This window comes from Euprymna scolopes, chromosome 38 (genome assembly GCF_053919585.1).
Source record: "Euprymna scolopes isolate OS-2025 chromosome 38, ASM5391958v1, whole genome shotgun sequence".
In the NCBI taxonomy this organism is placed as follows: Eukaryota; Metazoa; Mollusca; class Cephalopoda; order Sepiida; family Sepiolidae; genus Euprymna; species Euprymna scolopes.
Window position 1 is genome coordinate 32,510,690 of NC_136519.1, and position 17,079 is coordinate 32,527,768.

General features: G+C 34.6%; 1 protein-coding gene across 1 annotated transcript in view; it reads right to left on the minus strand.

Moving 5' to 3' along the window:
• Positions 1–9,588, minus strand: part of LOC145263120 (uncharacterized) — a 154,573-nt gene extending 144,985 nt beyond the window's left edge. The window contains exon 1 of the mRNA XM_080120062.1: positions 9,319–9,588. The gene's annotated coding sequence lies outside the window, so the exon portion shown is untranslated. The remainder of the gene's footprint in view (positions 1–9,318) is intronic.
• Between the last annotated feature and the right edge of the window lie 7,491 nt (positions 9,589–17,079).

Here is a 17,079-nt window from a genome sequence, read left to right on the forward strand (position 1 = left end):
TGGATCATAGTGATGGATGCAGGTTTCATCCTGTGTAATCAGTCTTTTGAAAAACTTTGACTCATCTTCTTGGCACATCTCCAGAGTCAGCCACTCTGACGAGTCGTAGACAATGAAACACGTTCGTGGATAATTATATTTTAACAATATGTGTGTGTGTATGTGTGTGTGTGTAGTGATGGGCTTATTCCAATATTTTCAACCCAATTCTGATACAATTACTGATTCCATACACGTTTTTATAACAGCATGTTGAAAATAGACATCTTCAAATTTTTAAAATTCTTGTTTGGATTTTTTAAACACGCCACGGGTAGATAACTCAATTTAAAGCACTGACACTCCCTCCCCATCTTTAATACTAGTTTTTCATCCTAAAAATTAACCTTTTGCTTGGTATCATAATAAATTGTTTTTTTCGCCGTAAAAAAAAAAAAAAAAATCTACTGATGAAATTAAATGAAATTTTTTTCCGGAGAACTTTATTCTATAACAGATATGTACAATATAACCTTTTTTCGATATTTTCATTTTTTAATGCCTTGATTAAACTGTACAAGTACCCAAATAAACCAGAAAAACCTTATTCCATGGAGTTTTGAAGAATGCAATTCTTCTCATCAGAGGGGAGAAGTTTGCAAAATGTACAGTAAATTTTGCCGGTCAATGCAGTAAAGATAACAAGCAATATAAAAGTTATCATATTTGCATAAAAAAAAGTCATTTAATAAATTATTGTAATCGTTGTAAGTGGCATAAAAGTGGTGCAAAATTGTTTTTTTTAATGACTTTTTAAAGAAAACTGTTTCGCATCACTTTAACCTTACAAAATAATGCTTTCAAGGATGCTGTTTAACTCTTTTTCAAATTCACATAAAAATTTACAACATTTTAATAAAAATGGATAATAATAAAAATTTATAACAGTAAATATTGAACACCGTGTAACATTAAATGAATTATTACTTTCTGTGGGCTGGGGGTGCCCGGTCTTTCCCAGTTGTAAAATACATTTAAATATATTTAATATATATCATGCAAATTTCATGGTTATAGTCGGCTAACATACTTCCTAACTTCCAATGTGGCTGCTACCAGAAACTATGACAAGGCAAATCAGCTCGTTCACTTTTTTTTCTCTGATGTCTATATCTCCCCTTGTGCATGTACTCTTTTTTTATTACGTTTTTCTGGGTTTTTTTTTTAAATTATTTTTTTATTTAATAATCATTGAATTCACTTTTTTTTCGGTCTTATTTTAATTAAGAATTACTGAAATCAGTTTTTTTTTTTTTGAAGAATTATTGAAAACACTTTTGCACTCTTTATTTAAAAAGAATTATTGAAAGCACTTAAAAAAAAATTTTTTTAACTATTTTGGGAATACATTTTTTTTAATCATTTTAAAATTTTGCTATTTTGATTTCAATAATTTTATTTTTATATTTTTATAAAACATATATTTATTATATAAATTCAAATAAAAGATCCTATTTTTAAAATAAAAAAAAAACAAAACTTTTTTTTGTAATTTCATAAACATATTTCTTAGATAATTTCAAATAAAATAAAAAATCTATTTTCTAATTTTTTTATTAAAAGTGCAAATAAACGCTAATTGTGTTATTTTTATCTATAATTTTGTTAATTTTTATTGTACACTTTTCAATAATGTCTCTTTTCTTATAGTTTATTTCAATAAATCGCTTTACTATAGAAATACTAAAGAACAATAAAAGTGAAGGAACTGATTTGCTCTGTCACCATGTTGGAAGTTAGGAAGTACGTAAACTGACTATAATCCTAAAACATGTATACTTTTCACACGGAACATAGACTTATTTCTTTAAAAAGGTATATATTCTTTCATAGTTCATATTTATTATTACAGAACCAATTCTCTATTGAATATTATATTGTACCTAATATATAGTAATGATTTAAAAAGTTAAAAAAAATAATGGAATCGTCCCATCACTATTATATAAATTACGTATGTACAAAACAATACACACACGCGTTATATAACCGTTATATAATAATATCAAGACCTTAATCTTCAGAATTTCAGCACTTGGTCCATCCTGGAGAGCAAAGTTTAAGCTTCAGGTCACCCAATTTTGAGATGTTTTAAAGACAAAATTGAAGAAGGAATGAGCCAAAATCCCACAAGATATCATTCATGATTCTTGTAAAGATTGAAGTAACATTTTCCATAGTCTGTCATGCTTTTTTTAAAACAGCATTTTTCGTAATCTGCCATACTTTAGTTTGAAATAGCATTTTCCATAGTCTGTCATGCTTTAGTTTTAAATAGCATTTCCCATAATCTGTAATCCTTCAGTGTGAAATGACATTTCCCGTAGTCTGTCATGTTTCAGTTAGAAATAACATTTTCTGTAGTCTGTCATGCATCAGTTTTAAATAGCATTTTCCATAGTCTGTAATGCTTCAGTTAGAAATAGTTTTTTCCATAGTCTGTCATGCTTCAGTTAGAAATAGTTTTTTCCATAGTCTGTCATGCTTCAGTTCGAAATAGCATTTTCCATAATCTTTCATGCTTCAGTTTCAAATAGAATTTTCAATAGTCTGTCATGCTTCAGTTTTAAATAGCATTTTCCATAGTCTGTCATGCTTCAGTTTTAAATAACATTTTCCATAGTCTGTCATGTTTTAGTTTTAAATAGCATTTTCCATAGTCTGTCATGCTTCAGTTCGAAATAGCATTTTTCATAGTCTGTCATTCTTCAGTATTGAATAATATTTCTTAGAGTAATGCATCAGCTTTAAATAGCATTTTCTATAGTCTGTCATGCTTTTGTTTGAAATAGTATTTTTCATAGTCTGTCATGCCTTAGTTATAAATAGCATTTCTCATAGTCTGTCATGTGTGAGTTTGAAATATCATTTTCTATAGTCTATCATGCTTCAGTTTCAAATAGCATTTTCCATAGTCTGTCATGATTTAGTTTTAAATAGCACTTTCTATAGTCTGTCATGCTTCAGTTTTAAATAGTATTTTTCATAGTCTGTCATGCTTTAGTTTTAAATAGTATTTTGAACAGTCTGTCATGCTTCAGTTTGAAATAACATTTTTCATAGTCTGTCATTCTTCCGTATGGGATAACATTTCTCATAGTCATACATCAGTTTTAAATAGCATTTTCTATAGTCTGTCATGCTTTTGTTTGAAATAGCATTTTTCATAGTCTGTCATGCCTTAGTTATAAATAGCATTTCTCATAGTCTGTCATGTGTGAGTTTTAAATAGCATTTTCGATAGTCTGTCTTGCATAAATTTGAAATAGCATTTTCCAGTCTGTCATGATTAAATCTAAAATCGCATTTTCTATAGTCTGTCATGATTTAATCTAAAATAACATTTTCCATAGTCTGTTAGATTTAAATCTAAAATAACATTTTCCATAGTCTGTTAGATTTAAATCTAAAATAGCATTTTTTTAGTCAACCATACTCATGTCTTAAATAGCATGTTTGATAATCTGTCATACTTTATTCTGCAACAGCATTTACCGTAGTCTGTCATGCTTTTGTTTGAACATGCGAATTGAATGTACATGTCTATATCTGTTCTTGGTTATTATGTGGGATGGGGGGTCAATCTTCATCTAGGGGATTATTATTTTTCTCACCACCCAAGTGAAAATATTATTCTTTATATAATGTTTTCTTTTGTTGTTGTTGTTAATCCTTCTTTGGCCTTTGGGCGGCAGAAAAGAAAAAAAAAAAAAAAAAAAAAGGGAAGTTTAATTGCTTGTGCTTTACTTATGTAAACAACTTGAATTATTTTCCCACGTTTCGAGATAAGCAAAGTAAATGACAAGTCTGCTTATTTTCATGTGTTTTCTCTCATAAGCAGACCCCGAGTAAGTCCTATGTCAAGTTATATCCTTGGGATGTTTTGTTGCAAACAAACAAAAAAGGTTTAGACTAGCAAAGGGAACCAAGTGTTTGCCAGTATAATTTTTATAAGGAAAATTGGATTATTTGGGTTATTCAGACTACTGTTCTCATCATGAAAATTTATTTCACGTTTCGGCTGATCTAACCTTTGACCTTCTTCAGGTGAATCTGAGGAATCTATCTATATATATATATATATATATATATATATATATATATATATATATATATATATATAAATTACAATCAAATTTACCAAAATGATCCAAGATAGTAAAATTAAAGTATATTATAAATATTTAAGAATTAATATTTATAAAGTTATCTCAGCCAGATGTAAAAGCTCGATAAAACCAAATAGGAGATAGAACTTATAATATATATATATATATATATCGAACTCGGGAATCTATACCGAATTACAAAATGAACCTTTAATTTTATTAGTTTCGCTTATAGTGAGGATTTAAAAAACTGCCACTTAGAAGTGATTGTACTCAGCACTCTTATCCATTGTGCCACTGGTTCACATTTACTGAAACATTGTGAAAATAACAATCAAGATAAGAACACTAGTCTGAACAATCCAATGCGATTCAATATGAAAAGAAATAAAGATTATTTTTTTTTTTATTCTTATTCACCCACAAACAAGGTATGTTGCATGCTGGACATAAGAAACTGATATTTGAGACCATGTCTACAGTGGCACTGTGTAGGGAGTTGAGCAGCCATTGTCCACATTACATTTACATTTTGACATATTAATAGTCAAGGAAGTAGGAAACAGGGAGGGAATTCTAAAGTCTACCAGTTTGAGGGAAGGAACTATTAGAGTAGGAAGCTACCCAGCATCTAGAGGCCGCTACAATGAATGAGGTGGAATTTTGCTGCTTGTCAGGTTAGTCAGGAGTATTTACGTTAAGAGGGTACAAGTGCTATGAGTTTGTCAGATCATTAATGCAATTGTAAAACAGACACAGGGATGCAGCATTTGCAGTGATGGGACAGGGGTTGGAGCTTGGCTGATAGTGTAAGACCTATTAGATTGAAGACTCTTTTTGAGGCCGTGTTTTAGATTGAGAGAGTAGTAGTAGTAGATGCAACAATACTCCATGCATGGATGGATAGTGGTTTTGTAGAGATACAAGATACTGTCAGGTGTAAGTAGTTTTCTAGCATGGTAGAGAGAGCCTGTCTTCTTTGCCGCAGCCTTGGCAATGTCTTCAAGGTATTTGTCTCCTTTGCGACTGAGTCGATACTGTGTGTAAACGTGTAGACAACGTTACATTCCCAAACAAACACCCTGTCTAAGAGCGAGAAACTAGTGGCAGATACACCAGCTTAGATGTGGCAGAAATACTCCATGCATGGGAGAATGGTGGCTTTATAGAGATATAAGATACTCTTAGGTGTTAGTAATTTTCTAGCGTGATATAAAGAGTCCACCTTCCTTGCAGCAAGCCTGACAATTTACTCAATGTATTTGTTCCAATTCATGTCGCCTATGAATGTTAAACCAAAGAATCTGAACAAAGAGCTTTCAGGTAGCATATTATTAGTCATGGTAATCAGTGGTTTAGAAGGTTTCTTGTTATTGTTAAAGGAAAGAAGCTTTGTCTTGGCAGCATTGAATGTCACCATCCGTATTTATCTCCCTCTTCCACTGCCGACTAGAGGTCTTCTGTTAAGGTTTCAGCCATTGCCTTAGATATATGCTCATTCATTTCCCCTCGTGTCTGTTATAGAGCATGGTATCATCAGCAAATATACCCATCTCGGAAACAATTTTATTAGGGACGTCATTTGTAGCAACAATACTCCATGCATGGATGGATAGTGGTTTTGTAAGCATACAAGATACTGTCAGGTATAAGTAGTGTTTTATTATGGTAGAGAGAGCCCACCTTCTTTGCCACAGCCTTGGCAATGTCTTTTAGGTATTTGTTCAAATTCATGATGCCAGTGATTGTTAAGCCAAAGAGTTTGAACAATGAGTTCTCAAGTAGAGTGCTATTATTATGGGCTGTTTATATCTGTTTTTATATATGGTACCTTTTTTAAGGAAAAAAAATAGATAGATTAAAGTAGGCAATATAGGCCGACTTAAATCCTACTGCAGTCACCACATTGATTTGGTGATAATGAAATGGGTTTAAGTAGATTTTACCACTGTGTGAACAAGCATATGCAAATACATATGAAATGTGAAAGACAATCACATGAGAGACATTTGAGAAGAAGATCACGTGAGAGATATGGATGACGTTTGAGATCACGTGAGAGACGTCACAGCCATAACGAGAAGTCATGCGTGATGTGAGAATGAGGAAATAACTGTTTTTGTTGCAAAAAAAAAAAAAAAAAAAAGGAGTTAAAATTCTTTCCTCTTTTCTATGCTTTGTCTCCTTTGCAACTGAGTCTGCAATGTGTGGGCACCGTGTGTAAACGTTTGGACAATATATATATATATATATATATATATATATATATATATATACACACAATTGAATCATTCCTTTTCACTTTTTGTTTCATTTTATTTCAATCGAAGTTCTCAGAAAATCACGGGACCCCTTCCTAAGGGCTAACACTTGATCTCTATATGAGATACATAGATATTTTCAGATATTTTTTTTTTTTTTTTTACATAGGCATCACCACTTATCAAGGCCCGAAGACCACCCGAGGATAAGGGATAAGAGTGTACAGTAGTCAATTGAACAATATAATAATTGTTAGTCATGGAAATTCAGTAAATTTGTTAACTTAAGTAAAACGGCTCATTAATAATTTGTTTACGTTGGACTTGAAGACAATCAGATTATAGTCAGCTGGAAAGCAGGAAAACGGAAGACAGTTCCACAGGCATAAAGTTCTAAGAAAGAAGCTTTGTTCATGGAATCTACATTTAGGTTTAGGCACAGATAAAGAGTAGGGGGAATTATTGATAGTGTTTTCAGCTAGACGAGTATTTCTTGTGAAAGTTTGGCGAGGTGGACCATAGATTGAAGCTCAGTCGAGCACTTGCCATAAAAATAATGATAAAGCAGAGATAAACTCGCACCATCTCTTCTGTGAGATAGAGGTTGCAGAGAAGAGAAAAGGACATCTACAAGGTTATGAAATCTATTTTGAACTCTATCAAGACAGGACAAGTCCTTTCTAGCAGCTCCTGCCCAGATGTGGCAACATTATTCCATCCTTGGACGTACCTGGCTCTTATATAGATAGAGAATTGCATCAGCAGTGAGATATCTACTGGATCGATAGAAAGCTCCCACCATTTTTCCAGCGGCCTTGGCAACAGATTTAATGTACGCGTTCCATTTCAGGTCAGGAGTAAAGGTCAAGCAAGCTTGTCAAAACATGAGACATCCCCAAGACGATTTCAATTGATAACAGATGGGGATCAGAATGTTGATGATGCAAAGATAGAAGCTTGGTTTTAGATGCATTAAAAGTAACCAGCCACTCCTTTCCCAATTGTACCACGTGCTCAAGATCAGAGGAGAGAGAATCATAGAGAACTTGGTCGTTTACGGTCTTAGATATGCTACCATAGATGGTAGTGTCATCAGCATAAATGTCTACGACTGATGTAAGGGTGTGATTTGATATTCTATCAAACTTCATTTACCTCTCAAACACGGAGATAGTAAAGAAGTTAAGAATATTAATTCCCTTCTCCCCCAAATGACCAGTTAAATATATTATAGTAAATCTTTTTATGTAGTCTCTTGGTTTTACTGGATTCCAGGACAAGAATTCTTCTAGTCTGGTGGAGTATCCAGCTTAGTGCTGTTACTATAAGTAACATCACTTGGAGAAGGTGCACCATTCCTCGTATAAGCCTCCGTGTGTTAGCCATACCGATGTAATTCCTTTAGAATGTTAAACTTTGTTTATAGATTTCAGTTAAACCGGGTATAAAGTTAGTGTCTAATTTGTAACAAAAAAAAAAAAAAAAAAAAAAAAAACAGTCAATATAATCCTAAATGTTACCATGACATTTATTGGGTGGGTTTCTACAAGTATTTTGTTTTATTCTTAAGTTTCTAAGTCATTATCAAGACTTCAAAGATGTAAAAGTAAAATCGTAACCATTTTTTCTTGTTCTCATGTAACGCTAGATATAACTCGTTTTTCAAAACGAATAAACGTTTTAGAATAAGTAAAAACACTAAAAGCTTATCTAGCTAGGTAGAAGAGTAAGTTATCTTGCCTTTGGTAACGTTTATTTGTTATATATTTGGTTTTGGGTCACTTTTTCGTACCTCTAGCTATTGTAAATAAAAATAAAAAATAAAAATTAAAAAAAGCTCAAACACTTTTAAACTTAGAAAATAGTAAATTTTTCAAAATCACTTGGCAAACAGTAAAGGACAAGATCAAACTTGTCTACTTAAAAAAAAAAACATCAAAATTACAAATAAAAAGTTACATTCTTAATTTATTCATCAACTTGGTTTAAAAAGAAAAATTTTTTTTTAATTCTAGTAGATATTTTTTTGTTATTAAATCTTCAATATAAGTTTTTAAAATATAGTAATTCGGAATTTTAACTCATTGTTCCAAGGTAGGTAACTCTAAACTCTATTTTACTAAGAATTGTAAAAAAAAAAAAAAAAGATCTTTTTCAACTGCTTTATTTCATGTAACAAAGTTTTATAACATAAATAACAAAAAAAGGTAAAGTGACGATATTGTAGTTTTTCTTTAATAGAGTTACCTCCCTTAAAGCAATTAGTTAAGATTCCGAATTGACAAAAATACAAATTAAAAATAAAAACTTTGGTAAAAAAATTAAAACTAAATATCTTATTTTGGTTTTCATCAAGTCAAGTTCCTCTGTCGGCCGAGCTAGCTCTGATGATCAGAGCCTCTGATCTGATAGATATGAATGCCCTGGAGAAGTCACTTCTGGTTAATGGTTATCAGTTTTAAAACGAACTTGGCTATTTTTCAGAATAACAGAATATTTTTAAACTGGAAAACAGTAATCAGAAGTGACTTTTCCAGGGCATTCATATACATCACATCAGATCAGCTGACGGAGAATGTCAACAGAGACGAACGGAACTTGATGAAATCCCTAACTCATTGTTCCGAGGTAGGTAACTCTATTTTACTAAGGATTTAGCACTTGAAAATAAAACGATCGCAAATCAATCGAATTTGAAATTGAAACTTACTTAACTTTGCAAACAAAATAAAACAATTAGACGAATTTAATAGACTAATACTTTTTTATTTTTAAATTTTAAATTTTTAGAATAAAAAGGAAAACATTAAACATTTAAATAACTGATAAAAATGATGATAATTTGTTTTAAAAAACAAGATCCGACTTGTCTTCAACGATGATCAACAAAGTTTTGAATTCTTACTTACGAGTTGAGTTTTTCTTCAGTTTGTAAACATTTTTTTCTCTCTCTCGGCGTTTTAATTTCTTTCTTTTCTTTTTTTTTAAATCGATCTTTTTTTTTTTTTAAACACAGATGATGTCAAAAGATCTTGTCGGGGTCAATCCATCACTAAACAAGTCAATATTTCAAGCATTTTCGCTTTGAAAAACGGTTTTGTTAAAAGTAATAAAACATTAGAGACGACTGGAGACGAAAATAATTAGCCTTAACAACTTACAAACCGGTGCGCATAAACATTAATCCGCCTCGTAAAACATGACCGGATGTATTATTAACGTTTTTTCATGTTTAAAACTAGTAGAGAAAGGGTCAAGATCAAAGTGTAGTATCTGTTCTTCAGATGCTGCACTTCAATTTCTTGTTCTTTGTCAGTGGAGGAGAAATCCCTCACGACTGAGACAATTTTTATTTTTGTTCCTTTTCTCCACATTAAAAAAACGACCCTGGTGTCTAACTCTGTCCTGTGGGGAGATATTGTAAATAGGAACAACAAGCATGTCGGTGAAGGAAAGAAGCTGAGAGTATCCAAAGTATTTTCCACTAATACCAACATAAATTATTTTTAAGGAAACACAGTTGAAAAATCAGTAAAAGAATCGCTTGACTCACTACAGTCCTCAACAAGTAGCAGTGGGAGGAGTGAGTGAGAGAGGTCTGTATAAGTTACTTGCTGGCGTCCCTCTGGCGATAGCAGCTGAGATCCCAAAGGGCTAAAAATAGTCCTTAAGGGAACAGCTCAAATCAATGCACCCTGCCAACCGATTGGTCAGTGTGGCCGAATCACTTTGGCACCGGGCATTGATCTGCTTACAGTAAATAGTTTCTTAACTGCTACAAACCTACTGTTAATATTATCTGCCAGGCTCTTTTGCTTGTGCAGTGATAAAACTTCTCAAATGGACTTGTGCTGTTAGGTTGTATGAGGATGTTAATGTTAATCAAAATCGGACTGTTGTTTCTTTAATTGGATTTTTTCGATTATCGTCTTTCGGTACTTAGTGAAGACATTCCACTAAAAAAAAAAAAACTAAGAACACTCCCAGATACATAAAGTACATTTGCGTGAAACTTTTTAAAAACCGGCCCAGCCATTTCGGAGTTCTTAGGGAACGAACTCACAGAGACACACACACAGTAACATACAAAGACACATGCAGAGACAAAGTGCCTTTTATATATAAGTAGAGATGGGGAGAGAAATGTTATATGTTAAACACAAACAAAATAATACATTCATAAAAGACTTATTTTATATATGTTAAAAATGGAAGTTTACATAAATAGGAAAACGTACAATGTTTGTTCATATTTTTTAGAGTACTTGTAGAACAAGGTTGATTCTTTAGTTAAGAGATAAAAAATAGGTGTGAGCCGATAATTTATAAGCTGTAAATTATTGACGGGTCGGAAAGTCGTAATCAAACCTTCTCCACTCAATTACACAAATTATATTTGATTGAAAGTTATTAATAAGAACCAATGGTTGTTTGTTTTCATTGTAAAAGGAAAATTAAGTGAGAAAAGTTAGGAGTATTTAAAATAAGTTTATACATTTGTTTTTGATGAGCAGACGATAATTAGAAAAGTTAATGAGTTGTATATATGCATTTTTGTTAATGTCTACGTGCATATGCTTATGACTGTGTGTATGTGTTAGTTGAGATAACAACCTCAAGCCCGACAGAGAGGCAAAAGGGTGAGGCAATATAGATCTTAGTGTAATATCGTCGGCCTGTGTGTATATAAAACGTGTGATATACAGGATAAAACAATAAAAGTGTCGTCCTAAACAAAACAACACTATACATATAAAAAAAATCAATTTAGGTAACTTGATTATGTAGGAGAGCTGACATCTATTTCATGTAGCCGCCTTCAGCCTCAATCACTGCCTTGATACGGGTCAGGAACTGGGAGCATGCCTTTTACACAAGCACTGGCAGGAGCTTGGCAAATACTCGGCAGATGGCGGCAATCAGACTGGCTTTAATTGTGTGGGAGGTTATCTTGGTGATGTTCTCGACATATGACCAAATGAAGTAGTCGAGCAGGTTCAGGTCAAGGAAGGAAGGAGGGCCAGTGAGAGAAGGGTACATGGTTGTTGCATTCCTTCTGAAGCTAAGCCTGCGTCTCTTTCGACTTGTGGGCCAGTGTTGAGTTCTGCTGCCACACTCAAGGTCGGCCAGCGGCCACCTGATTGCACTAGGAGATCACCACACTCTTCAGCATACCCAGGTGCTGAAGCACATCCAAAGATCACCACATTCTTCAGTTCATCCAGGTACAATTTTCAAGCTGACTTAGAAGATGTGAGGTGGCATGATGTGGCCCTCACTTAAAACCACACCAAAGACCATAACTGTGGCTAAAAACGTTTTTTTTATCACCCTGGGCACGTCTCTCAAGCGTTGAACCATCCGAATTTCCATTGTGAGGGTGCTGGCAATGGTCCTGTTATCATAACGGATCGGCAAAGAACATAAGTTGTACAGCGGCACATATCTGATGTCACTTACTGAACATTGTGTCACTTTCAGACATGATAGAAGGCTCTTATCACTCTTGAGATTTGTCGGAGTTGAAAACTCTCGCCCTTTAACTCAGAAGAGCGACCTAGCTATGTCACTTCCTGTTTCTCATATTTCACCCTCTTTTCCGCTGAACGCTCGACCAGTCAAGATGTGACAAACACCACTCCGGTGGAGCCATGAGCCACCACCGCGTCCTGACTAGCCAGTCAACCGCAAGTAACGTTACTCATCTTCCTATCACTTCCTATCACTGTATATTTATGCAAATAAATTGCATTTGTTTCGTTGATATATAATGATATATACTTCGTCTTCATTATGCGACCTTTCGTCTTTTCAATTCCTCTACCATTAAATACATCCATTCACCATTACACACATGGGGACGGAATCATCTAACACACTGCAGACCGTCCTGTCCCCAACACAACTGGCCAACTAGTAGATGGTCTGCAAAAAAACAAAAAACAAAAAGAAAACAGTTTTAATCAAACGGAAATGGAAGCATGTGGTCTTGTCTATGGCGATAATTTTATCGTCCCACCTTGTATATAGTGTGTGAATGTGTCTATAAAATATGGGTAACGTCTATATAATTACGTGTATCATGTATCTATATTTATGACAGTGTTTATCTTTATAATTGTATATCTGTTATCACCTAGTGTTTATAATATTACAAGTTGTATGGATGTGTAGGTATTTCCATAAGTCACCACAGCTCACCAACCAACAGTCATTTGTGGTGATCTGGCAACGGCGGTGACGGCGGAAGAGAGATAATCTTCAAGGCTTGCTGTCCAGTATCATGAATGAGATGGCAGCGGTGCGGCGGCGGCAGTAGCTGATGTCGCTGGCGAAGGGTTAACTGCCACTGGCTGCCGATGGAGCGAGATTCGTGGCTGACACGCAGCAACCGATCTGGTTGCTTGTCGAAAAAGCTGACATTTTTATACTCGCGATGTGGACATAGGTAGTAGACAAAAGGCGGCTTTTGTCACTGGTGATCGTTTCACTTTTTATTTGTGTTTTAATGTATTGTAGGGAGTCATCTGTTTGATGTTTGTATACATGTGTTATATCGATTTAAAGCTAAGAAAGTTGTGAATGTGTTCTAGTAGGTGTTGTACCTATTTACAATGCCTCCCCACGGGAGAGAGTTAGACACACGGGTCGTTTTTTAACGTGGAGAAAAGGTACCAAAAAAAAAATTGTCTCAATCGTGAAGGATTTCTCCTCCACTGAAAGAGAACGAGAAATGAAAGTGCCTTATCTGAAGAACAGATACTAGACTTTGATCTTGAGTGTTTCGTGAAATAATTATTCATGTTTATATGATGCCAGAGATGCGTCTGCTGTGATGCTTGTGTTTTGTATTTTGATTTTTCTTTTGATGTGCGGCTTCCTCTGGTGGTTTTCTTTGTTGAAGTGAGATGTGAGTTATTCTATAGATGTGTGTACATAAAAAATTGGGATTTGAAATTGTCGTATGTGTTTAGTGCAATGTAACGACAAATGGGCTTTGTCTTAGTGTCGCCATTATTATCGCTGTCGCTGTTGTTGCTGGTTTCTGGTTTATTCATGTGAATATGGAGGGATATGTGATATAACACAAATAGAAAAAGCAATTAAGTGCGGTTTGCCAGTCTGACTTAGGCTTATTGGTATAAAACTTAGTTAACTACCCTTAAATGTTTGAATGCCCCAAAATAGAGAGGGGGCTCATTTTCCGTTAAATTTATATGCGAAACTACCCACCCTCTAAATCCTAAAACAATTGTTTGATTGTTTTTCTTTCGGTGTATTTATACATAATCGCCTAAAAAGTAGAATCTAATTTTGAAGCATACTTTTAAATGTAGATATAATTTCTTTTTAATTCGACAAAGTTTTTAATGTTTTTCTCTTTATGTATTTTATCCAAGATTTTGATAAACTCATAGTGAGAGGGTCATCTACATTCTTCACTGAAATTAGAAAAAAAAAAAAAATACAATATAACATTAATTAATTTAGAAGATGTATACCAGACGACAACAAAAGCCAGAGCGGCATCAGAACAACAAAAAAAAAAAATTTGTGTGCATTTAAAATCTTTTAAAATTTGTAGCAACTGCTGTGCCCGGCTGGAACAAATGGCCAGTAGGACCATTTCACAGCAATCACCGCTTTCATACACCCACGCGTATGAGATTGCATAGGTACATTATGTAATAATGCAAACACTGCACACATAAAACAAAAGGAACTATGTTATGCTCCCCCCACATATAAATACAGTAAACAGGCTGGAACGTTCGAGAAGGCCTGTATATAAAGATTTGCCTGCCAAAAATTAAATCAGTCTGTTCAATTTCTCAAGTGTTAACACGCGTTTGAGTAAACTCCATCCCGGGAGACATACAAACACTTGTCACGATTTTGCGTGTGACAGACATGAACTTTATTATCCTTGTGGAAACTGTGGGAGCCTTTTCAAGTCTCACACAAAAACATGCGTTCACATCTCAAGCTATATTACTTGTCACATACATACGCGCACACAAACATACGCGCGCACGTCCGCACATGTACATATATTCACGTTCGCGTATATACACTCACATTCATGTGTATACACACACACGCTAACGTACACACATGTACGCACACAAGGACAACGTCACTTCCCCTTTGAAAGGAAATCCACACATGCACAAAAGACCACTGGAAACAATTATAAAAGCAAGAGACAAGCTGTTTCTAGCCCTTTTCCAACTTGCCTTCCGAGTTGAGTGGTCGGTGGACAGCCGCCGCCCTTGTGGCGCCCGTGTGCCTCACGCCACTTGCTACTATGTGGGACAAAAGGCTAACAAACAGTACGTACACTTTATACGTTTTCTATCTCCATGGCCTGGATTGACTTTTTCTCATTCTCTCTCTATACTACAATAGACTTTCCTTATCACCAGCTAACAACGAGAGATGCACACCAAACTGGATTGACTTTCTCTCTTTCTCTCTCTATGACAATAGACTTTCCTTCTCACCAGTAAACAGCAAGAGACGAACGCGGACATGAACACGTGTTGTACCCTTTTCTTTCACTTGTTTCTTCACGAAATAAATCCTAGTTCGTTTACTTCAAATAAACACATTGTTCGTTTCTTCCTCAAAGCAATTCATTTTTCCTTTCTCAATTCAAACCATTTCTCCTATTTTGTACGACTGGGGGATATATATAATGTATCCACCAGTCCACTACAAAACTTACTACATTGAATGATGACCTAAATTTTTCTTTAAACAATTTTGAACCATTAATCTTATGATACAAGCACACACACCCTATATATATATATATATATATATATATATATATATATATATATATATATATATATGTATATATATATATACAAAGAATCCGCTCAATTGATAGCATGCTGAACCTCAAACGCTGACAATTAATCTTTTGAAAGTCGTATTATTGTGATAGTTTGTTGTAATGTTGAACTATCTGTTTATATTATGTAGACGGTATTAGTTCCATACTTTTACAGATGATCTGCAGCAGCTTCCATTCAGATTGCCAAGTCAGATCATTTGTTACTTTGCACTAGCAACCAGCTCCTATGAGATCTGCCAATTTTTTGGTATACTCCGCTCTATTCCTTAAAACGGTAACATTGCCTATGTTTACTGGTAGTTTGATTGTATTATTATGACTTGATAGGCAATACTTGTTCACTTGAATGGTTATGTTTTGGAAGTTTTGGGTTTTTGTGGAGCAGTTGTTAGCGTATTTGGGAAAAAATTCACTTATATGATTTATGGACTGTTCTTTTCAAAAATAGCCACATGGACCATTAGCCCGCGTGTGGCAGTCTTATCATAAACCATCAATAATTTCAAACCTTATGCTATCCTTACACAAAATCATCACTCCATTAATCCTTCATTATAAACATTCCACACAAGAAAACACTTATGTTGGAAAAATTCAAACTAATATTCCTAACACGTAAATAAATGTTGTTTATTCCATGTTAATACTGCAATTTTGTGTTCTTTGTTGAGAGTCGTTATTTTCCGGATTTCATTTTTATTTCTTTATGTAAGGATGTGGATTGATGAAACCTTTCTATGAATCGGCAATCCCATTAAATTTACCCTTTTAGGGTTTGTAATGCTTTTAGGGCACGCCCTAATAAAATAAATAATTCGATACAAGCCTCTGAAATGACAAACGCAACAACTTCATAAAAGGTCACAGAAAAGGTTTATTGAGGAGAATGTGGTATTTTCCTTGTAGAAAGCTGGACTCCGGCACCTGGTATTATCGCGGTAGTTATTCCAGTGGAATCGTCGATACCGTAGAGATAACACCGAGGTGGAGAGAGAGAGAGAGAGAGAGAGAGAGAGAGAGAGAGAGAGAGAGAGAGAGAGAGAGAGAGAGAGAGAGAAGAAAAGGAGGTCCATTCCGTTTGGTGTCTCTCTGCGTAAGAATGAGTTGTTCTTCTTCAAACCAGATGCTGGCCGATTTCCTTTGGGGATAGGAAGTACCAATGCACCGTACCCTGACTGGTCAAGATGTGGCCGAATAGCACAGGGGAGAGGCATTGATTCGAGGAAGAAAAAAGTCCCATTTGTTTCTGCTACACCCTTAATAGTTCCGCGGATACACTCCTACTTTCGACTTCAATAAAATTGCGACACATGCAACCTCGGTCCAATAATTTGATAAATCCCAATTATAAATTGGTGACCATCCGACCCACATCCTATAAATTAAAAACTGTGAACTTGTAGCGAGCTGCTACTACTACAAGACTAGGCTGTATTCTCACCTTAGTTCTCTCTTTCTCCCTACTCTTTTCTCTTTTCCTTCCTTTCTTCTTATACATCATCAGAGGTTCCAGCCAATGAAAAGCGAGAACGGTTTACGTGGGACATTCGAGTGAAGAAAAACGTCCTTACTTCCACGGCGACTAGAGACAGAACACACGCCTCACTCCTCAGCTCCTGTTAGGTAGCCAAGAGGAGCATTGAACATTAATACAGACTTTACAAAATGCACTGTCTTTCTTTGTAACCTGAGTTTCGGGAAAACACACATATATATTGGATATATAAAACCTCATGAATTCATAACAAAGTCGCGTTACACGTCCTCATTGTTATAAGAAGACAATGTCTTCTTTTACCAGTATTTC